The sequence below is a fragment of the Gavialis gangeticus genome, unplaced genomic scaffold, assembly GCF_001723915.1.
Source record: "Gavialis gangeticus isolate Ggan-Ray unplaced genomic scaffold, GavGan_comp1, whole genome shotgun sequence".
In the NCBI taxonomy this organism is placed as follows: Eukaryota; Metazoa; Chordata; order Crocodylia; family Gavialidae; genus Gavialis; species Gavialis gangeticus.
The window spans coordinates 95,184,003-95,207,074 of record NW_017729033.1 but is presented as its reverse complement, the minus strand read 5'-3'; the positions used below and the strand labels follow the sequence as shown (position 1 = coordinate 95,207,074).

At 42.3% G+C, this 23,072-nt stretch overlaps 1 protein-coding gene across 1 annotated transcript in view; it reads left to right on the top strand.

Moving 5' to 3' along the window:
• GRID2 (glutamate ionotropic receptor delta type subunit 2) overlaps positions 1-23,072 on the top strand; it is a 1,321,020-nt gene that overhangs the window by 238,604 nt on the left and 1,059,344 nt on the right. The window lies entirely within an intron of this gene.

Here is a 23,072-nt window from a genome sequence, read left to right as displayed (position 1 = left end):
TCTACACCACTTCTGACCATTCCGGGGTGTTCCACTGTGCTCTTTATAGTTAACAAAGAAGAAAATGAAAAGCCACAACTAATGATAATAGACTATGAATCCTGAGACTAGTTTCACAAATGCTGAGTTAGACTTCACACAGAACCCTTAACTCTGACCTCATGAATTTACAAGACTTTAAGAAAGCCTGCCTTTGATTGTATGGTTATACAACACTGGACAATATGCCGAAGTATTGGGTTAATTCAAGGAAATCTGGCAGGTAGGTTTTTCAATATACCTCCAACAGTAAAAAAGAGTGAGGTAGCTGAATATAATTCTCTTTTTGATGTTGTGTTGAAATGGCAAATGTATCTAAGCATATATTCACAATGAGGTCATTTTGCTCTTATTGCTGGAGATCATATTAAGCAAGACCCTGTTGTAATGCGTGTGCTGCGAGAGCACAGACTTAAAGTTGCCATGGGAACCTTTACTCTACATTTTGTGAGTTTTATGTTATTTAGAAGCCATATTAATGTTTAAGATTTTAGCATGGGGTTTTGTATCTAATGAATCCATTTTGTATGTGCTACTGCTTGGCAATAGAAGGTATAGTCAGAACAAATGAGTATTTTCATTAATAGATATTTATTGGCTCCAAACATGGAAAGAAAATTGCTGTGTGTCTGGGAGGGGAAAACCCAGTGCACAACCTGCAAATCCTTTGTCTCATTAATTTTACAAGGAGGAACATGGTCTGAAGTTAACACGTGAAGACAATGTTTGTTTACTTTGGTAAGACCTTATTGAAAATTTGATAGGCAGGTTAAATTTTAATGGCATGCCTTTGTTAGGTTATCATGGAAACAAATTGAACTCTGTTCTTTTCTAGTAAGCTTGGATATTCTTTATTTTCCCCTTCTCATTTACACTCACAGGAAGTAATGGGTTGGCCTTCAAAGAATTACAGGAATCAAAAATCGGTTTCAGGAAAACAGAGCATGGTGTTCAGCTCTCAGGAAAGCCCAAAAGAATCAAAAGAAAAAAGGCTTGCTATTTTGCAAGAGTTGGATGGTAATGAAAAGTATGAATAGGTTTGCTTTATTGGGACAGTAATCTTCTATAGGAACTGTTTTGGCAGATGGATGAAACAGTATTTGTTTACTTCCATTAGAGACTTTAGCAAGCTATTACCATTCTAGAAGAATCATCATTGCATCTTATCAAATAAACAAGCAAATCAAATCCCATCTTTTTGTAAACAAGCAAATCAAGTCCCATCCCCACATCTTTTGAATACATGCTTTGTCTCATTCATTTATTTATTTTTAAGTTTCATGGTTAGTCGTGACTTCTGTATAAATATTGTTTTAGGTTACAAAGGATTTGGGGAATAATTTTGAACTTTTATGAATCACTGATGATTATTTTCACCTAATGAAAGACGCTACAAATATTTGCCTTGATTCCAGTTTATAAAAGTAGCCTTTGGCTGAGTACAGACTTTATTTCATAGAATCATGGAAAATTAAGGTTTGGAAGGGACCTCACCTCAGAAGGTCATCTAGTCCATCTATATCATCCCAGCCAAGGCTTTGTCTGTCTGGGTCTTAAAACCCTCTCAGACTGGAGATTTCACAACCTCTGTGGGTGACCTGTTCCAGTGCTTTACTACCCTCCTAGTAAGAGACTTTTTCCTAATATCTAACCTAAACTTCCCCCCTTGCTGTAACTTGAGACCATTGCTCCTTATTCTCTCATTTGCCACCACTGGGTGATTGTACACATGATGCCTTTACTATGTACACGTGATGAAAGTGTCACTTTGTGTGGCTTAAGGGCATCACACTGTACACGTACTAGAGTTTTGGGGGTTTAAAATGAATTTAGTTTAGTTTACAATGATGCATTGCAGTTATTAGTCAGCTCGCCCCCGCCTGCGGGAGAGGCGGGCAAAATCTGCAGAAAAAACAGGATCAGGTCCCCCCACTGCTTTTGCCTTCAGCAGCTGTGGCGAGTCGCCCTATCCTTTTTTTTTCCGATGGAGCCTGCCTACCTGTCCTGCAGCTGTGGGGCAAGCTGCTGGCAGGCTGAGCAGCCCCTAAGCTGTGGGGGTTTCTGATCCTTCCTTCCATGGTAGGAGCACCCCTCCCCCCCCAGGCCAGCCGGGTGGGCTGCTAGCAGGCTAGGTGGTGCCCCAACTTGGGGTCGGAGAAGAGCTGGATGAGGCTGGGTGCTGACTCTAAGCTGGGGCAGCACCTGGCCCACCAGTAGCCTACTTGGGCCCTGATGGTGCTGCTGCTGTGGAGGGAAGAACCAGGGCCCTCTGCAGCTCAGGGGCTGTTCAGACCACAAGCAGCTTGCTTCGCAACCACAGGCCAGCTCTGCCAACAAAAAAAAAAGGATCAGGCCCCATGCTGTAGCAGTGACAGAAAAATAAATCCCCCTAAATTGAAATGGTGGGTTTCAATCAAAAACCCACTGTTTCAATTTAGGAGGCATAGAATGCAACCCTAAGGAACAAACCCCTGTCATGTGTATGAGTGCCACTGAGAACAGTCTACCTCCATCGTTTTTGTAACTGCCCTTCAGGTAGTTGAAGACTGTTATTAAATCCCATCTCAGTCTCCTCTTCTCCAAACTAAATAAACCCAGTTCCCCACTCAGGCTGTCCTTATACATCATGTTCCCCAGGCCTCTAAATTTATTCCAATAGGAAAACTAGCCTGGGAGCTGGATTGTACGGACATTCCTCCAGCCCTACAGCAGGACAGCTTCACAGCCAAGCTTTCCATCTAGGGGGCACTTGAGACTACTCCCAGGGCCACCCCTGCCCTTATGGGAGCCCGTTAATTGACAGCCTGCTTTGTCTTCTTCCTCGGAAGGGGGCAGTCTGTTAAGTGGAAGTTGGCAGATACTGAAAAGCAGCAGTTGGCACAAATAACCCCAGCACTCAGCCACCATGGCAAGACTTCAGGAGCTGTGCAGCTGGGGCATAACAGCCTGCCTTGCCCTGTTCTTCTGAGGGCTAACCCAGAGCAGTGTGGGACAAGGAGGGGTCTTTTTCCCATGTCAAAAAGGCTCCCAAGGCTTGCCACAGTGGCACAGTATCCTGCCTCACTCTACTTGGCTCCAGACCAGCTGGGTAGAAAGGAAAAGGAGGTGGGATTGAGAGCCAGGCTTAGGGAAGGCCTCTGCAGGTCAGACTTTACACCCCTCTGGCTTTTAAATTACCATCCCCAACCACTCAGTTGATCTGCAGAGAGGGACATGGGAAAACTGGAGGGGCTAGAAGTCAGATTTTGGACACTTTCCCCATGCCTGGCTCCTGGTCAGCCAGCTGAGTGAAAGAGTAGACTCAAGTGAGCCAAAAACCAAACAAGGGTAGCTTGCATCCCCTGCTGCTCAGCTGAACTGGGGAGAGGGGAGAAGGGCAATGGAAGTAGGCAAGGGACAGTGCTCCCTGTTCTCTGTGCTTGGCTCCCAGGCACTGGTTGGCAAAGTCCCCCCTTGTTTCTTACACTGGGAACACTTCTCCTTCCTGCCCCTCCATCTAGATTGTTAAATAGTTAATGATATATAAATGCATTTTATCATAATGCCTGAACTGACTGGCACTTACAGATTGAAGGGATAGGTGTCATAAACCTATTGGACCAAAATGGTATCTGCCCAAGTTGGTACATAATATTTCTAGCTAATATTCTTCTCCTAATTATGCAAACATTAATATATTAAGTGTTAATTTATTTTGGCTTACGCCAAACTTCCTTTAATGACACAGATGATTTGTAGCACTCTTACATCACAGAAACAGAACTAGAAAATAGCCCATGCCAGAACCCCTAAGTTCACATGGGCTCCCCAATATTGGGAAGGTTCAAACACAGATCTGAACTTTGCAGCTCTGGACCCACCTTTTATTAATACAATTCTTTGTATCTAAGAACATTGTAATTTTTCAGGAGACAGAATGAAAACAATGAGCTCTTTGGGACTCTGTTAAAGAAACAGAGGTAAATGTCTTTTGATAAGCATGAGTGACTCCCAGGGTTTGGTCATTTTTCCAGCACATGGGAACAGTAAGGTAAATCCTGTATTTGGAAGTAATCTGTACCCAGCTGCTGCTTAATAGATTGTAGTAACTGAGTTAATCAGAAGTGAAATGGGAGCTATGGGGTGTCATTTCCGTTCCAATAATCAGAAAGTAAGGGAGGAAGAGGTGAATTCTGAGGTTTATTGTTTTATGTTCAGATCAAAATGTCTTCACTTTTTCAACTTAGCAGATGTCAGCCTGTGCTGATCTTTCAGGTGCTGCCTGTTCAAGGTTACTCTATATTTCCTGTTAATATTGAAGTAGCGTAAAAGAAATGTCTTACACATTTAAATAAAACCCCATCAAGTCCTAAGCCAGCATGGCACTATATTTTTAGAACTTGCTTGCCCATAGGGAAAATGTAGTAAAGCAATAAGAGGAGACGTTGTCTTGGTTTTCAAGAAAAAGATGACAATTCTTTTTTGTGCTAATTTTATTTGCTGCTTCAAGCTTGTAAGGCATTGATTACCTCCAGTCATGGATGGAAATTTTCTATACAGTGACTAAAATACAAGAACACTAAAACTAAAACACACAAAAAACAGACTGCAGTAAAAATGAATTCCTTAAAAAAAAAAGTGTCCTAATTAAAAAAAAAACAAAAAAAAAGGAAAAGAAAAAGCCAAGCAGAATGCTGATGCCATTGCACAGCTTGGTGATCTCAGTGCACTTTGCCATTTCAAAGGCTTAGTAAATTTTGTTTAAGAAATATTGGCGTGATATTATGAAGTGATAAAAAATCAATGAGGCAATGATTTTTCAGTCAGATAAAGTGCTTTGTTGTTAAATTAATTCTTTCACCTAGAGCTGGGAGGGCGAAGAAAATGTTGGAAAGCATTGCTGGGTGACTTGGTGGAGATTTACTTGCTGTGTTATTCCAGAGAAGCCTAAAATGAATCTGAGAATGATGTTTTTGACTGCAGTAGGGCAGCTGCAATTATTCACTTCACCACTCTTGGGAGACATCATTGATTAAATTCAAAAGCCCGTTGACTGTAGTGTGGTTGAACCTCAAAGCCTAATTCTTTCTTTGAGATTTTGTATTTAGAAGGTGTGTATACTTTAAAGCTTTTTACAAACAGTTCCATAATAAGCTTCTGCCAGTAAGAGAGTTTCCCCACTGGGCTATTGGAATTTGTTTCTGGCACTTTCAGAATTCGAATTGGGCCTGATAGGTACCACTCTACATTCCAAATGTAAGTGGAAAGATTAAGTTATTTTTCTTTGTCTTGGCCTTTTTTTTTCACTGCTGTGCTAGTTAAAACTGATCTGAAATGAAGACAAGAAGCTATTCCTCAATTCCAAATAGTACTTGCCTGATCTACTGCCTTTTAGGACAGGCATAAAAAAGATGTAAATTAGACAATATCATTAAAATATTGTATCAAAAGCTTCAGAGATGTAACAGTCTAGCTAGAAGTAGCTTATAAAATGAAATGAAATTAACAGCACTTTAAGAATATATTGCCAGGGTAAATTGGAAGTGGGTAAAAATGAAGAATTCATTTCTTAATTCAGAAAGAGAGGAAGAATTGTTAAAGCTAATGTGACTGTGAAGTTTAATGGAAAATACCCTTTTCCAGCCATATTATCAGCAAAAATATTGGGAAAATATTATAACACTGTTTCATTTACAAAAAAGTGTTCTTTTATGTAGTTTGGGTGACGTGCTTTTCCCATAAGTTCATACAACTGGAAATAAACATTTTTCTCCTGTTGTGTGGATCCAGATCATATTTCATAAGTAACTAATTTCTGTGAAAGAAAATCTGGGGTGTGTAAATAACGTGTAATTCATGGCAAGGGAAAATTGGAAAGAATTATATAAAAAGGCTGATCTATGCTACCACTGTGACCATGTAAAAGAGGAAGTGGATGCACCCAGCACAAGGGTGTGATCAATCTTGTCTATCAAAAGTCAATCATCTTTACAGCTGAAGAGTGTCTGAAAAAGCTGGATCTAAGTGACTTATGAAATTTCCTGTATGTAACCAACAGTCCAAGTGATCACCTAGGAGGAGAGAAAACAATGACTGTTTAATGTAAATACAGAAAGAGTCCTTGAAGCAGCATTTGAAATGCATACAAGTTTCTTAATCACAGAGCTAGCTCTGTCCTTCTGGCTCAATGAATCTTGTTTTTTGGGGGTGGAGTTTGGTTTTCATTTTTTGTTCTGTTCCATAGAGTGGCACTTTTTCAATGGGAAGAAAGAAGACTGTTCTTATGCTAAAACCTTACCTTGGTGGTTAGGGCTCTAACCAATGATGAGTTTTCGGAGAGAGGAAGGTACATGAAGGAGTTTCTAATGCAGACATTTGGTGGGTTTAGGTGAGAGCCCTGCATAGCTGTACTGACACATCCCTCCAGGAGGGGGTTCTGGTCTGTTGATCCTGATCTGACATAGACACTATCTTGTAGTTCAGCATTAAGAACTTAAATCTCAGAAAAGTACAAAATTGAGCTATACCTCTCTGTCCAATATTTCCAATTGACTAGTTTAGGCATCTTCTTGGTCATCTTGTGTCTACAGACATTCAGGGCCCCACTCTAACTCATGGCACTTTATATAAAGTGCCATGAATAAGAGACCCCTCTGCCAACCCAACAGATGTTCGCCTGCTGAATTGGCTTGTGGGGGGTGAAGCCTGCCTGCATGTGCCCTGTCCAGCAAGTGGAGGCACTTTGGCAGCGCCCCTCTCTGCATCCCTGCCACCCCCAACCCAGCTGTGGGACTGTCAATGGAGAGGGAGAGGGAAGAGAACAGAGCAGCTAGCACAGCGGTGCTGGATGCTTTTGAATGGCCAGAGCTGGGGTAGGGGGCAGAGTGGAACAGAGGCCCCTCGTTTCATACCCTTCCCCCCCACAGCTACCTTAGCTGGGATACTGGCAGGAGTCAGGTCAGGTCTGTGTGGTGTGGGGGCTCCATTCCACTCTTTCCCCCCCTTCGCTCTGGCCATTCAAAAGCAGCAAGTTGCTCCTTGCTGACTGGTCCCTCTCCTTCTTCCCTTCCCCACTGACAGCCCCAGGGATGGGGCTGGGCTCCTGCTGCCACTGCAAGCACCAGCCCAGGCCTGTCCCCCCATGAAAAATTAATCCTGGAGGGAACACACATTCCCTAAGGCACACTGCTTTAGAGCACCTTAATCTAATACATTTTACCAGGATTAATTTTTCATGAGATTGGCCATTTTAAAAACATACTCTAGCTGTGCACGTGTTAATTCTGGGCTGTAGAACACTTTTAGGGGCCTGATTGTATAAAAAATGTCACTTATGTAGGCACCGCTTGTCATTGTGTAGCGTCTAACTCTTCCCAGGTGTTGAATAGGGAACTTTTAGGCACTTACTCTGGGTCTGCGAATTCCATTCCATTCCAGGGCTGTGTGTAGATGAAACAAGGGCCGTGTGTCCACAGCACTTTAAAGTGGGCTAAAAGTTTTTGCACCGCTTTAACGGTGTTGGTGTTTGCATGCCTCGGCAGTGTATTGCACGTTAATTCCAAGCACTATAGGAATTTTGCCGGCATAATACGCCTTAAATGACTTGGGAGTTTTAGTTTGCTGCCCCTACCACCATGGAGTGAAGCACTGGGCTCCATGCAGCTCTGCAAGAAGCCCTACAGGCAGCCTGGCAGCAGCCTGCGAAAGCAGGCTCCACCCAAGAAAAGTGGTGAACCTGATGTTTCCCACCCCTTTCCCCCCTGGAACCTGCCTTCCTGAGCTGCATGGTGGTCTGGGGATTCCCTCTGTAGCTGCTGTGCTCCCAAGACTGCCCAAGCCAGGGCCTGTGAGTGGGTGCTGCCTGGGGGGGGCCTGCCATTGCCACGGAGGGAAACACCAGCCTCCCCCCTCTCCCCCCCCGCCCTGCAACCCAGGGACCATTCCACCCACTAGCAGCTCGCCCTTCCCTCCCAGCTAGAGAGGCAGGTAAGTCAGCAGGCTATGTGCATGACTTGGGGGTTTAATCAGCCCTAAATGGAAGTGATGTTTTTCAAAACCCACCATTCCAGTTTAGGTCCCCTGTTTCATCTACACTTTCTTTAAGTGTCTAAAATTTAGGCACAGCAATGCTCAGCATTGTCATCAAAGCTGCTGTGTAGATTTAGTCCAGCATTCATTGCCATTTCACGTGAGTGCTCCACTGAACTCTATAGAGAATACATGCTCAATATTTATCAAGATCCATGCATTAATTAGGGAGACTTTATTCTTCTCTGATTCCTGATCATTTGTCCAGGTGGAAATTGGTGAGTTTAGAAAAAAGTAAACTATCCAATGCTAAATTAAGGGAGGGAAAAAGCCCTTGTGATTAATAGTCTTCCATATCCTTCTTGACACTTGTGAATTATTGCATAGCACAGATTCTTTAGAAAGTAAGAAAAAAATTGCTCTTCACATATATGCCTGACATTGTTTTATCAAACCACAATATCTGTTTTAATGTAGAGATATTTAAAATATACCTATATATGGATTTTCAGAGCCTGTTACTTGTAAAAATGCAGATGAACTGTTTTCTGTTCATGTCTGTTCATTTGGATTCCTGGCTAAAGATGACACTGAGATTAAGAGCAGGAAAATCATAAGTGAGTTAAGTGAGACAAGAAATTATTTGCCTAAAAAGTTAAGGAAAAAGATTTACCAAAATTTACTCCTGCATTAGAAAATTACAGTGATTTTGTGGCATGAGTGGGCCACTGTTTTTCAAACTATATGGGCATGCACATGCCCATTTACAAAACTTGCCCATGCAAATGTGTGTCTTTCAGCTTTTACTTAAACATGGTTGTCCAAATATGCAAGAAGACAGAGGTGTAGCCCCTAGGGCAGCTGCCACACACATGGGCAGCAGCAACTTCCAGCTATCACTACACCATGACACAATTATGTGACTGCAGTGGCAGTCAGATTTTCTTTGCAACCTGGCAAGTCAGTGCCAAGGCAGCTGCCCCGGTTCCTCTACCCAAGGTATGTCACTGCAGGAAGATACTTAATTTGCCCGCACAATTATGATAATTGTGCAGATTCAAAATGCAGTTGTAATACTACTTTTATCATTTAGAAATCATATTGAAGTCTACTTATTTCTTTTCACAAAGATTTTCAAAATAGACACCTTTGAAATGAAAGGAATAGTCAGAAAAATATTACTTGTAATTAAATATCCTGAGTTGGTAATGTGATTTATCATGTAAAGTGTTAATGCATTGACTAGATCCCTCACTTAGTAAAGCAGTGGAAAATCAGAGGGGACCAATTCAAATTGTCTGGGGGTAAATCAATTTATCAAGAAAGTGCAGTCTGGCCAGGGAAGTTAATGATACACAAGGTGAGGGATGTATGTAATTAGCCAAGAGGTCTGTAAATTTCTGACCTGAGGTCACTTGTGCCATCAGGTTAATGACCCAAGACCTAATTGCATGGAATAAACTAGTTTTGTATACTTTTGTTTAAAAAAAAAAGGTAAACAAGCAAATATATATTGAAGCATGCATATTGCAGAGCTAATTTACTACAGTTTCATTGAGCTAATTAGAGTTGGAACAAAGTGATAATTAAATCAAGGCCAAAATTAAGATTGAATCAATAAACTGATAGGTTCAAATGATAAAATAACCCTATTAATACAGCAAGTGAGCAGATCACATTATGAGGTTAACATTAGGAAGAATTAATTTGCATTAACCTTGTACTGAGAGAGTTTTCAGAGGAATCAGCTTTGTTTTCATTTGAGATTTCAGCCAGTATTCCTGCCACCATAGTGAATGTATCTAGCTGGTAGAAGACATACATGTCCTTTCTGGTCTTAGACATTTCCCAAGGGAAGTTGTCCAGTGCAGGAAATGGAATTCTACCCCCAGCGACTACCTTTTTTTTAATCTTGAAAAAGTATGTCTATGTGATTTATTTGCAATTACTTTATTTTATCTCTAAGAAGTATATTTAAACAAGATTAAATTGAGGTTTTTCTTTAAAAGAAAAGCTAAAGTGAGAGGTATAGTATCAAACTAGACCACTGGGGAGAGCTCTTCATTTTATCTCCTGCTGTGTCGGACCTGCCATGCCAGTTAGTTTTCCCAGGCTCCGCTGAATCTTGGAAGCTGTCATGATGACTTAAAACTTTCTATCTTATTGTGCAAGAAAGCTGATTTCAATCTTGTGCAGCTTGTTGTGTTTGGGGCTTTTTTTGTTTGTTGTCTTGGATACATGTCCCAACCTCTGTTTTATCCATTGCACGTTATCTCCGTAATAGACTGAACCAAAAGCCCAGATATTTGCATCTTCTGATATCTGAGATGTGCATTAGAATTTTGACTTGGTCATATTTCTTTGAATTCCCTATTACTGCTATGGAGATTATGTATGTCCTCCAAAGAGCAGCTGTAAATTTCCATCTTTCTTCAGCTATCATACTAGTAACTTGGAGCTGTGAAATTCTCATAGCTCTAACAAGATATAACAAAATGCTAATTGTAGGTTTGGAAATGTAGCTGCACTATATAATTTCAGTTCAGTATGTTCCACGGTGGACATAAAGAGAATCAGAATAAACTCACTGACTTGTATGATAATCATTATTTATTCTTTCAAAAGTCTGTTGTAAAAAAGGAGCTTGATGATAGAAATTAAATATTGCCTATTATTGAGCAACTTAAATGACAATTAGAAAGAAGTAATTCTGAGTTTCTAAATAAATAAATATGCTGTTTAAGTCTAGATTCAGAAAAAACACTTAAACACATACTACACTTTCCACCATAAAGCAAATACACAACCGCTACAATAATGTGGCATCAATTAATGCCACCTGTACAGCTACCAATTTTGGGCATTTGTGGCATATCCAGTGTGGTAGTCCCATTGGATTCATGCTAAAGCTAAATATCTAGAATATTTTAAAAAGTGACTTAAGCATATAGAGACCTAAGTCACTTTCAGAAATGGAATTGGTAGTCTTTAGTCAGTTAGGCATATTGGAAAATCTTGCTCTGTGTGAAGTGCTCTGCAGGAATGTTGCTCAAATTGAAAATAAGGGGGTGTGATTCTCTGCAGGAAAACTGACTTTTTGGACTCTTCTTATGATTACTTGCTTTCTTAAAACAAATAACTAATTGTATAAAAATCCTGATCTGCTTCTTAAATTTCAATAGATTTAGTCTGCAAAAATGACTGGCTGAACTGAAGAAAATGTAATTTATTATAAAGCTTATTTTGATAGGAATGGATCTGATTACAAGATCAGTTTCTGCTCATTTTGAAACTAGCTGCATTCATAATGGTGAAAGAGACACTATAGATGAATTCTTTCCTTGTCTGCAACCAGTAATCTACTGTTGAATGGAGTGAATTTTCAGGGGACAATGCAGATCAGTAAACCCACTTAAGGCATGGCACAAAGAAATATGGAAGCCGTGTGGCAGTAATAAAAGTGGGCTATTATTTGAAGATTTCTCTTTAGAAACTTTCAAGTCTACTGTGGGACTTGTCAAAAACACACACGCTGTTTCCTCAATTGCCCGTGAATTTGCTGAGTCATTTAGCCCACCTCTGGAAGGGCTCCAAAATATTCCATGAAGTAATCTAAGTTGGGAAAACCTGATTTGCTAATACAGAGGCCCTCCACGTTAAGTCAAGAAGCTTAGAACTTCTTTTAGTGAAACAAATATTTTATTTCATGGGTTGAGACATCAAGGGGTGAATATGGATAAGTTGGGATAGATTTGCATTGAAAATTAATTATTAGAATGTGATATTTATATAATAATAATTTCCTAATATGCCTTAATATCTCATTAGTTTTTTTATATATAGTCAAGAACTGAGACATAGCAATCTAAGTCTTAAACTGTCAGTATTATATATTATAATTATACATTATAATTCTATAACTATATGGTATAATATTGACTATTTAAGACAGACTGCTATATTTCATGCTTAGATCCCCAGTTCCTGTTGTCCAGCCCATTCATGCTGCAGGACAACAGGAGATGTGTTTTCCTCAGGCTTGAAGGGCCCAGTCCTGTAGACACCCAGAATTCCTGTGCAGGATTGGGCATCCTGAAGCCCTGTGAGTGCTTGCCCAGCCTTCCCCACTTACAGAGAGGCATCCCTGAGATCTCCAGGGCATGTCTTAGTAAAAGAGGGAATCTGGGCAGTGACTCCCTGGGCTTGAGGGGCCTGTTCGTGCCTGGGAATCATGGATGACTGGTGCCTCCTAATACTGGGGGTGGGGAGCACCGTTGGCTGATCGGCGGCCAGGGGAGGAGCCCTCCAGCAGCCAGTCACCAACTGGGGGGCTGGGGGTGGAGGTAGAAAATAATTTTGGGGAGGGGGGGTATTGGGTACAAAAGTCTGTGGGAGAAGGAGTGGGGGGAGGGGAAAGGGCCACATGGGGGAGGGAGCGAAGCTGGGGTTCACACCAAGCAGGGATTGGGCTCAGAGCCAGAGTCCACTGAACCCATGCAGCTGTCCCTTCCCCAGCACCAGGGGTTGTTGCCTGGTGCCGGCGTTCATCACTCCCCAGCCCTGCACTGGCCCCAGTCCAGCCCCAGTCCCACACCGCCAGGGGGGTGGGGCGGAACTGGAGAGGGGCCAGCCTCGGCTGCACCACCAGGCCAAAGGAGATGGAGCACCCAGACCCCTGCCCTGCTGCACCCTGTCTAAGTCATCCCTGAGAAGAACCTGGTGGCTCCTGCAGAGTCACGGTGCTGGGGACCCAAGGGGGGCACATGACCCCCATGATCTTTGCACAGGGCTAGGGTGAGGCAAGCTGGGCTCTGCCTGCTCTGCACCTCACTGCAGCCTTTGAAAGCGGCCGGGTCACAGGGCAGTTAGAGCCCAGTGGCTCATCCAAGGCTCTATCTGGTGGCATGTTGGAGCCAAGGGTTGTGGGAATGTACCGACCCTCCCCTGCAGTGCGTGCAGTGGAGGGAGCTGCCAGGCTCCAATTGCCCCATGACCTGGCCCAGCTGGGGCCCCATTCTCCATTCTCCTGGGCTGGGTCATGGTACAATCCCCACAGTGCAGCAGAGAGCAGGGCAGGAGTGGGGGTGAATGATTCGACTCTGCCCCTACCCTGTTCCCTCCTGCACTGTGGGGGTCTTGATCTTCCCTACTCCCCCAGGCCAGAAACTAAACAAAGGAGAAACCTTACCTCCCTGTCTGCTGTGCTGGGTCAGCTGTGAGCCTGGGACACCCCATCCCCTGCTGCAGAAGCCTGCAGCTGGGTTGCCCTAGTGTTTGGGGGGGATGAGCCCCATTATCCCCCCCTTTCCCCAGAGACCAATCACTGCTGCCAGCACTTTTCTTGGTGGGGGGGACATGGCCAATCTCAGGGGGTGGAGGTGCAGCCGCATCCACCCCCTATGCATTGCCACTGGACTCTAACTGCCCCATGACCTGGCCACTTTCAAAGGCTGCAGTGAGGTGCAGAGCCCAGCTTGCCTCACCCTAGCCCTGTGCAAAGATCATGGCGGGTCATGTGCCCCCTTGGCTCCCCGGCACCGTGACTCTGCAGGAGCCACCAGGTTCTTCCCAGGGATGACTGGGAATTCCTGGAGTATGCAGTTTTTGACCGCTGAGGTCTCTGGAGCACCTGCCTGGGATTGCTGGAGTGTGTAGGCAGGTCTGAGTTGCCCACACTCTCCCACCATAAAGCAAATACACAACTGCTACAATAATGTGGCATAAATTAATGCCACCTGTACAGCTACCAATTTTGGGCATTTGTGGCATAACAAAATTAACACAAGACAACATCAAATTCCAGTACATGCAGAAATTGACTTTAATTTCATGAACTAGAAGGAGAAATTACCTTTTAAGTGAAGTATTTATCAGTATTATTTGTTTGGGGGTTTTTTCTCCCATATGTATACATGTTGAGAGAGAGAGAGAACTCCTTTTATGCCTTGGGTATGTTTCAATGAAACAACGTCTATAACATGATAAGTGATAGTGCCTCCAGAGCTTTGGTCTATGATGATAAGTAGGCTTATTGGGCAGAAGGGCAATTGAATGCTAAAGATCAAAGTAAAGATTAAATAAAAAAGTGAAATATGATTTCAAACAAATCCAACTAGATGCTGAAAGGATTTAGCCAATTTTCAACAGAAAATGGGGTCATACGAGAGGGCAAAAAAAGCCATTCTGAAGTCCTTATATTTAACTCTTTCACTGGTTTATCTGGATTTAGTAAACTAATACACAGAAAATGTTTTAGGGGTACCTGATAAAACAAGGGGCAATCATGGCAAGATAACAAATGACAGAATAAGCTCTAACAATTTACTTGAGCTGTTGAAGAGTAATGATTTTCTCCAGTCTATATGGAAAGTGTTGCTTCTTTCTTGCCAATACCTTTTTGATAACTCATTCTTTTTCAAAACTTAATAGAGCAAGTGCTATAATTAAAGATGGGATTAAGCTATATGTAGATTCCAAACTAAATTTTTCCCTGGTCTAGAAATTTGGAGCCAGATTAGAGATTAGTATCCTGCTATGACTACTTTGTGCTGTCCACCAGTGTCTACCAAGGTTTCTCCCGAGGATCAAGATAGGAGCCTTTCTGAGAACGCTGGAGTGTCAGAGCAGGTCCAAAAGGATTGTGAGATGGTAATGCAGTAGTGCTGTTGCAACCTGATTGCCATCACAAATGCAGCATTTAAAGGGGTGTCAAACACTTTTATCAAATGACTATGGGATCAAGGAATGTAAAAATTACTTCAGAATCACCTTCTCCTGAGCTGCCAGAAGAGTCTGAGTAAAGATACTGTATGTTTGATTATTTGCAGTTCCAGGGCCTGGGTTCAGGTCCATTTCTAGTTATTACTGCTTAAATAGCTATAGTAGTTAGGACTAATTTAATCAGTATTTTCCCAGGAATTTAGGAGGTTGCACAAGATATGTGGGAGGCACAATATTTTGATATTTCCCTGTACAGATATGACATGTTTTGTAAAATTTTTTCAGCTTGAAAATAGCTCAATTTTTAGTGTCTGTTAACCAAACTTGGATCTTGTCCTGGCCTTTAAGATAAAAAAGTTTAACTGCTCCATCTCAGCAAGTGCTCAGAAAGTGCTGTTTCTGTTTAGATTATTTTCTTGTCTTTTTTTTCAACTTAATTTTGTTTTTGCTCTTTGATTTCTCCACCCCCCCCCCCAAAAAATCAGGAAGTCTAAGAAGAGAACATATATTGTTAGAAATCAATGTTGCTGCTTTGAAATGTACATTTTTAATATAAAACTTTGATCTTCTCTCATTATGTCTATTTAGTAATGTGTTCTCTCACCCTCTGCCTTTCACCCAACCCTTTCTCCTCTTTCTCCTTTTTCTCTTCCTCTGATTTACTGGTCCTCATTAAAATTAAATCCCATACAGTAATAATCATTTTTGATACATCACACCTAAAATGCACTTGACATTTTAAAATACTGGAGAGGATAATACACCCAGTCAAAGTAGAAGGATAATTTAGCCCTCTTTAAAGAGCACAGTCAAATTATATGGTATCCAACATTTTACTTACAACATAGTAAGTATGGGATATTGTTGACGAGCACTATATGTTAAATCTTACAGGCCTAATATTTTTTTAAAGGCTGAATTTATTTTAACTCATTAATAGAAGGTATTTGAAAAATGGTGTTACATGAAACAGATATATACAGTAGTTGAATTGGAGCTGGACCAGGGCCAGTGCAGGGTCTCTTCATGTCATGCCAGGGCATGCAACTCAATTGTTCTAAAAAGGGAAAAGTAATTAAGGGTGCAGACAGAAGTGACAATTTTTGCCTGATCTGGCCACAGGAGGCAGCTTATAGCTGTGACCAAACACAAATGCATAGCTGCAGACAGATTCAAAAGTGGTCGATCAAGCAAAAATCTGACCCCTCATTGCATGAGGTATCAGATAAAGGCTTTCAAAATATAGCATTTGTAACTTGTGTCTGTGGAGCTCCCAGCCTGATGCTGTTTTCAGAATAGAAGTGGGGGGGAAGGGAGTGGAGGGAGTTCAGTCTAGGTTTCTTTCAGCACCCCCTAGAAGGTGGAGTGGGTGTATCGGTGTCCCCTCCCAGGTGGGGGTGCCAAATTTACCTGCCCCACCCTTCAGTACTGGCTGGGGTGACCCAGCAATGAGCTCCTTCTGCTGCCTCTCCCCCCTCCCATTCTGAAAACAGAGAGCCTGGCCATTTCTATGGGAACCTGGCTGCAGGCTGGAGCCAGTAGCTAGATTCCACCCCCACCCCCCAACCCATCAATGAACTTCTGTTTGGTTTGGGGTAACGTAACTCAGAATGCTCTGCAGAAATAGTCCTGAGTTGCAGCTGGGAACTGCACTTCTGTCTGTACCCTAAAGAGTTATATTTAGACATTTTCATTATATCTGTCACTTGTTGCTTGTATCTTCAATAAAATTGCTGTAGAAGCCACATTTTGGAAACGTGCTTTCCTCCAGCACAAGAAAGAGAAAGAGATGAGGAGGTGGTTCTGCAGAAGGCCATGAAGGCAGGAAAACCATCACTTACAAGAGGAGGTGAATTAAAAATCTGGCCAAGAAGAGAAAAATAAAAAATACCATTTAGTAACAGGATTTTTTTTTGAAGACCTGGGCTCCAGGCCAGAAGCTAAACAGCTAAAGGAAGGAGATCCAGATCCTAGAGATAGAGAAATGGATGAAACTATCTCTATAGAAGCCAAGATAGAACAACAAACTATTTTAGCAAAGCAAAGGGGGTGGGGGTGAACAGTTGGTAAAAGAGCAAGGAGTTATTTTTCAAAGGAAATGGTATTAGTATTTCTTGGTACCTTTCATGGAAAAGCCCTAGGTTTTCTGAGCACTTAAAATGGGCACAATGAGCAGAACATTTTGAGCAGTTCTGTGTATCATTAGGCCTTGCAATACAAGTGATGAGTACCAAATTAATTTTCTCATCTATGGCAGGGGAGGAGAGACAGATGGCACTGTGATTATATGCGATCTCACTCCAAATTAGAAGACTGAGCAGGAGACAGTGAAGAAACTGTTGACGTATATTTCATCAGGGAAATTGCTTCTGTCCCCACAGGATATAAAAGAGAAACAGAAGGATGCAAATTTCAGTGTAGTTAGACTCATGAAATAAATGAAATCTTCTTCTTCATTGCATCTCTAATTCAACCTTTCTATATGGTCTGTTCCCAGGATTTTGCACAGGCCACTGTTTCTGGTGTTGGTGTTGCCAGTTCTCATGGGATGCACTGTGGTGCTACAGGGCATCTCAGGAAATGATCCATGGTTTGCTCTCTGGAAAATGCATTGGTTGGTTGCATAGAGGCTCTATGTTTTCATGAGAAAGTTGCATCTTCTGAGACCCAATCTGTTCAGGCTCCACTTTGTATGTCATTTGTACTTGAAGCTGGATGCTAACTCCTAACTGGGACTAATTCCTCGCCTACTCCATTCAACATCTTTGTCATACAGTTTCTCCCATTATTGTTGCCAGAGGGTAATTCTGGCTGATTCTGGTAACGTGGCCAATGGTGTGGTAGAAGACAAAAACTATTTCTTAATTAGAGATGGCAGTATACTGCTTGATGTCCATATAGCAGGTGGAAATAAAATAAATAAAAAATGCCTAATGCAAATGGGCATCTCCAATAGATATCTCTGGAGGCTGGAAAATGTGCTAGCATTTCTTAAAAGTGTGTCCAGACCCAGTATGAGAGTCTAATATCAGCAGCGTCTTAAAGTCAGTATGTACATCTGCAAATTAGATATTAGTAACATATATCCCCCCCCAAAAAAACAAGAAAACTAATTGCTTGATTTGTAGAAACACTTGTAAGAATGAAATCAAGAAGAGAATGGTGAAAAAGAAGCACATGACTCAACAGCTGCTAACGGCTGACTGACTAACTATAGGCCTGATAAATGACAAAGCACCATTTCCACCCCTGGTCCTTCCAAGAAGGAGTTTACACATAGGCACTGAATACGTGGGGGCCTGAGGACACTGCCTTCCCTCAGGAAGAGGGCTATCAGGGACAAAACCTGAGGAAAATTACGTAATATTTCTACATTATGTTGTAAAAAATGGATTCAGTCATGTTGAGTGGTACAGTGATGTGCTTAGGAATTATGACTGAGGCCCTGAGCTATTACCAGGGATCTGGGTTTTTCACTCACTGCAGAAAAACACAGATTTTCTCCTTTGATGGGGAAGAATGTGGATTTTCTCCTTTAAAGGAGAAAAATGTGGGAAACCATGGGTTTCCCCTGACAGAGTTCCATCCTGCAAGAGGCTGCTTGGGGCTAGGAGGAGCGAGGAGGGTGATCGGAGGCAAGGGGCACCACATGCCCCGTAAGAACATATGCATGTGGCAGCCAAGCAGCGGTAGAGAGCAGTGCCCGCAGCTCCCTCCAGGTAAGTGCATGGGGGTGGGGGGAGGGCACAGGTGGATGTTGAGGTGGTGGGGGCATAGGTGACACATTGGGAGGGCAGAGTGGCATAGGGACACGGTGGAGAGGGGTAGGGGGGCCAAGGTGATGCATTGGGGAGGGCAAGGCTGTAGCTGGGCCAGACCCGGTCCATGCATGAGCCACCTGCATGACCCAGTGGGCAGGACCTGGTACAGGAGGAAGCACCACCATGGCTGCCAAGATGAAGCATGGAAGCAGTGGTGGCATGGAGTTGTGTCCCTGCTGCTGCCAGGACAGCAGGGACACTTCACCTTGGCAGCCATGGTGTCACAGTTCTCCCTCCCATGTTGGGTCCCAGCTGCTGGGCCAGAGAAGTGGCTTCTGTCCAGACCTGGTCTGTCCTGGTTGAAGCCCCGTGCCCCACTGTGAGCACTGAAATCATGGGGAAAGAACATTTCCCCCTGTCTCCCTGCTGCATCACACATGCCCCTGTCAGCCCTGCCATACAATACCTGTGTCCGCACACACCCTTTCCTATACATTGACACTGGTCCCCACACACTGGAAGGCTGGAGACACGTGTTCACCATCTTAACCCCTCCCCCCCAGCAAAAATAAAAGTTGGTGCCTATAAGCTTACAGACTATTAGAATTCTATCCTATTAGTAAATTCAGATGTAGATTTAAAAAGCTGGGAATATATAATATATAAAAGCGATCTTAGCTTCCATGAATACAAACTTCAAAAAGCTGTTAGTCTTATTTTGCAGCTGGCATTGGATCACTTGCAGGTAAATGTGTAGACCTAAACAAAGACAGGGAAAAATAATAAATCCAACCTACCAACCACAATCAGAAGAAGAAATGTTCAGTATGGAGATAAGAAAAAAGAAAGCAGCAGGAAAAGAGACTGGGGGCATGGACACATAACATGGTATAATTTACCCCAGATTTTACCACCTAGAAATGTATTCTGTCATAAAGCATGGACACATGCTCATGACTTCAAAGCTGGCTCCTTGCATTAGGTGCCATTGTCTGAACACTCACTATGGGTACCCTGCAGTGAATTGACTAGCAAAGTTGACATGATGGGTATAGTGGTATAATTTACAGTGGTGTATAGCTACTCTTTTTTTCTAATGGGGAACATCCAGAGTAAAACACCACAGTGTAAAACTGTAACATGCAGCCATAGAATGGGAAATTTCAAAAGTTTAAAGCAAAATATGCTCACAGTAACAATAATATCAATAAAAGATGCCTGAACTGTGATGCTAGAAATTTTAGCTGGAGGAACGTTGAAAGAAATCTCCATGAAAGTCTCAGCACCAGGTTTGAAACCATTTGAAAGATGCATGTCCTCTTCTGCCTAGGAAGCCTTGTAGGTGCAATGTGGTGTGTTATCATAGCCTCATGCACCAAGCCATTACATGGGACTGTCATCCAGCCTACAGGGCTCTTTATTGGTCCAGGAATTTGGCAGTAGGGACACTAATTACTGTGAAACAGAGATTGAATGTAACTGCTCGATGCCATTCTGTTTTTTGAAAGGCAAGAACTGAGGGCATCTGAACAATTACTTCTTGGATGGTTTTCAAATCTGTTTGTGTCTGAACTTTTCTTAGATTTTGCAATGGTGTGACTAAGCAAACGGCAACTATCCAAATAATCTTTTTAATAGGTCTTTAACTCTTCCTTTTACTGTGCCCTCCTTCATAAAAAATGTGTGTGTGTATTTGAAAATGAATATTGTCTGTTGTTCTTTAAACAAAATGGAGATATTGTGAAACAAATGCTTAGAAAACAGAATGAATGTTGGTGTTCAATCTGAAACAGTACACTTTGGGCCTAGAAAAATGATGATATGCTTTTGAAGAAGCAGTGGACAACTGTACAGAAGATAAATGGACTGTCAGTGCAAAAGCAAATGGGATATTCAGTAATTTTAAGTTAGGCACAGATGTACAAGCCAGCGTGTTGCCAAAATAGTGATATTAGCAGTAAAAGAAAAATGATTTGGAGGGAAATGGATAAATTTAAATCTCAGGGCCTTGTCACACCTTACGCTGTAAGCCACGAAGGTGTTGATTGATGTCAGTGTTAGCTTCAGTTTGGAGCAGTCAGGCCAGCAGTCAGGCCCCTCTCCCATTCCAGGCTTCCTACCTGCCTTCTGCCCTCAGGGGCTCTCCCAGTTCCCTCTACCCACCCCCAGGGCTCCCTGCCCTGCCACGTTCCTCAGGGTTTCCCTTATGCCCTCCACTTAATTGTGGCTGCCTGTCCTGTTTGTCCCAGGGGAGCAGGCAGAGAAGGGTTAACCCTCCAGCCTGGCCACTGCTGTACTACTACTCTTCTCTGGGTGGGCCCTGCCCAGAGAGCAGCAGTGATGGCGGCCAGGCAGCAGGCAGGCAGGTTAACCCTTCCCTGCCTGCTCCCCTGGGACAGACAGTGCAGGCAGCCACAAGTAAGTGTGAAGTGTGTGTGTGTGTGTCTGTGTGTGGTGTCTGTGTGTGGTGGGGGGCAAGGGGCAGTGAGCAGGGATCTGGGTTTCTGGTTGGGGGTGGGGGCAGGGCAGTGGGCCTGATCTGAGCCACTGGGGTAAGTGGGGCTGGTGGGGTGTTTACACTGAGATGTAGCTTAGAGTGACTACAACTTAGTGGTACCCGAGCTGGGTAACATGGATCAGAGATAATTCTGCCCTTGAGCGGTGTCATTTTGAGCTGCCTAATGAGTGCTTAAAACCATTTTCAGGTGTTAATGTGCAGACAATCCAGGTGTTAAAATATTACTGTGTAGCAAGGCTTTTACAGTGACAATTTTTTCCAACTAAGAAAGAATATGAACAAAATACAAGGTTAAGTAACACACTGGAAAAAATACTTTGTAATATTTGGCAGCATGAGGAGGAAGTATCCAACATTGAGTTTAGAAGATCTGCCATCTGATCAAGAGAGTGAATTCTTTGGAGGAATTGGGGAGCAGACCAACTGTGCAAGAATTTGGGGCTATCTTTCAAGTAAGCTTTGAACAGTATATAGAATAGAGATTTACTATGCCACAGTTCAAATGTGAAACACAGTTCCCTTTGTCCAAAGATAGAGCTGCATAAGCTCATTGCCCTGGGTATCATAGAACAAATAGAACAACCAGTGTATTGGATACAATCACCTATCATTGCAGTGAAAAAAAGAATAAAGAGTATAAAAATATGACCAGAAACTCTAAGAAGTTTTTTGGGGAAAAAAGCTGCCAAAATCTAAATAAATTTAAAGAAATATGTGTTCTGTGTAGTAAGCTATGTAAGAGAGAAATTAATGTTATAATAAGTATAGGTATACCATGGCAAGGTTGGGGCTATTACCAGCATCCCTTTCTTAACTCACAAGAAAGGAGTACAACATTTTTTTGAAAGGTGAGCTGTTTAAGGGACTTTGTGCCTCTTGTGGCTTCCTCAAAAAGTGACCTGAGAGCATGGCTGTGTAAAGATGTTCAAGAGGTACATACCTTATAAAGAGATTCAGAAACCACAGGAGTTAGCAAGAGTCAGTCGTAACATCATTGTGACTTTATGTTTAAAACTAAGTTTACCATGGATACCTTCAAGGACAAAATTACGATTAAAGGCAGATACCAGTGGCTTATGCCTCAGGCTCTAATAATAACTGAGTGGCGATGCACTTTAAAAAAGGATGGTTTGACCTTCATCCCAAAATTAAAAAATGTGAGACAAGTATTGACTGAAACAGTTGATAAACCACTTATTCTCATTGCCAGAAAAATCTGCCTCTTGCTGCAGCTTCTCAAGATACAGATTGTTTTCCAGTTATAAAGATATGGTTTGCCAATCAAATACAATACATACATTTTAGCACTATTGATGAAAATGTAGGAGAGCAGAATCCAGTAGAATTTGTACATGTCATTTTGATTTAAAAACAAACAAAAAAGCACATGGCATATATCTAGTTTTAAAAGAAATATGGTTGATTGTAATTGCCAGAACTATTGCTTATGTTGAGACTCCGCACAATGTAACTCAGACTATTGCATTGGGGACTGAGGACAGTATATTCACAGTCCCTATAATTAACAGAATGAAGAGTTCTCAGTATTAGCTAAGGACTTCCAGCATGTTACCTGTATCACCCAGATCAAAAGGGCCCTGAGCAGGCCATACTGAATAGCTGTTCCTATAGTACTAGGGTCAGGGTCCCTTTGGAAAGGTAAGTAATGCAAAATTATAAGCATGTTGGGAAACAATGGTTAATTCTTTCTTAGAATATTTGCAAGTGGTTATTCCATATTATCAAAATATTGCTAAAGTTAATGCTGCTAAGTAGAGAACCATAAGGAACATGACAAAAGGTGTGTACATACATAAGTGGTTACATAAGAGGGTCAGTGTCAGTGTGACAATAGAATGTCCAAGGTGTCTGAATAGAATGTGTTTAACAACAACATGCTCACTGGACCTCTTGTAGGGTGGTAAGATTCTTGCAAAACTTATATATCTGTGATGCCAAACAAAATACTGTAGACAGTGCTTACAAGAGGTAGGACTAGCAGACTAGATATAATGGGGGGGGGGGGG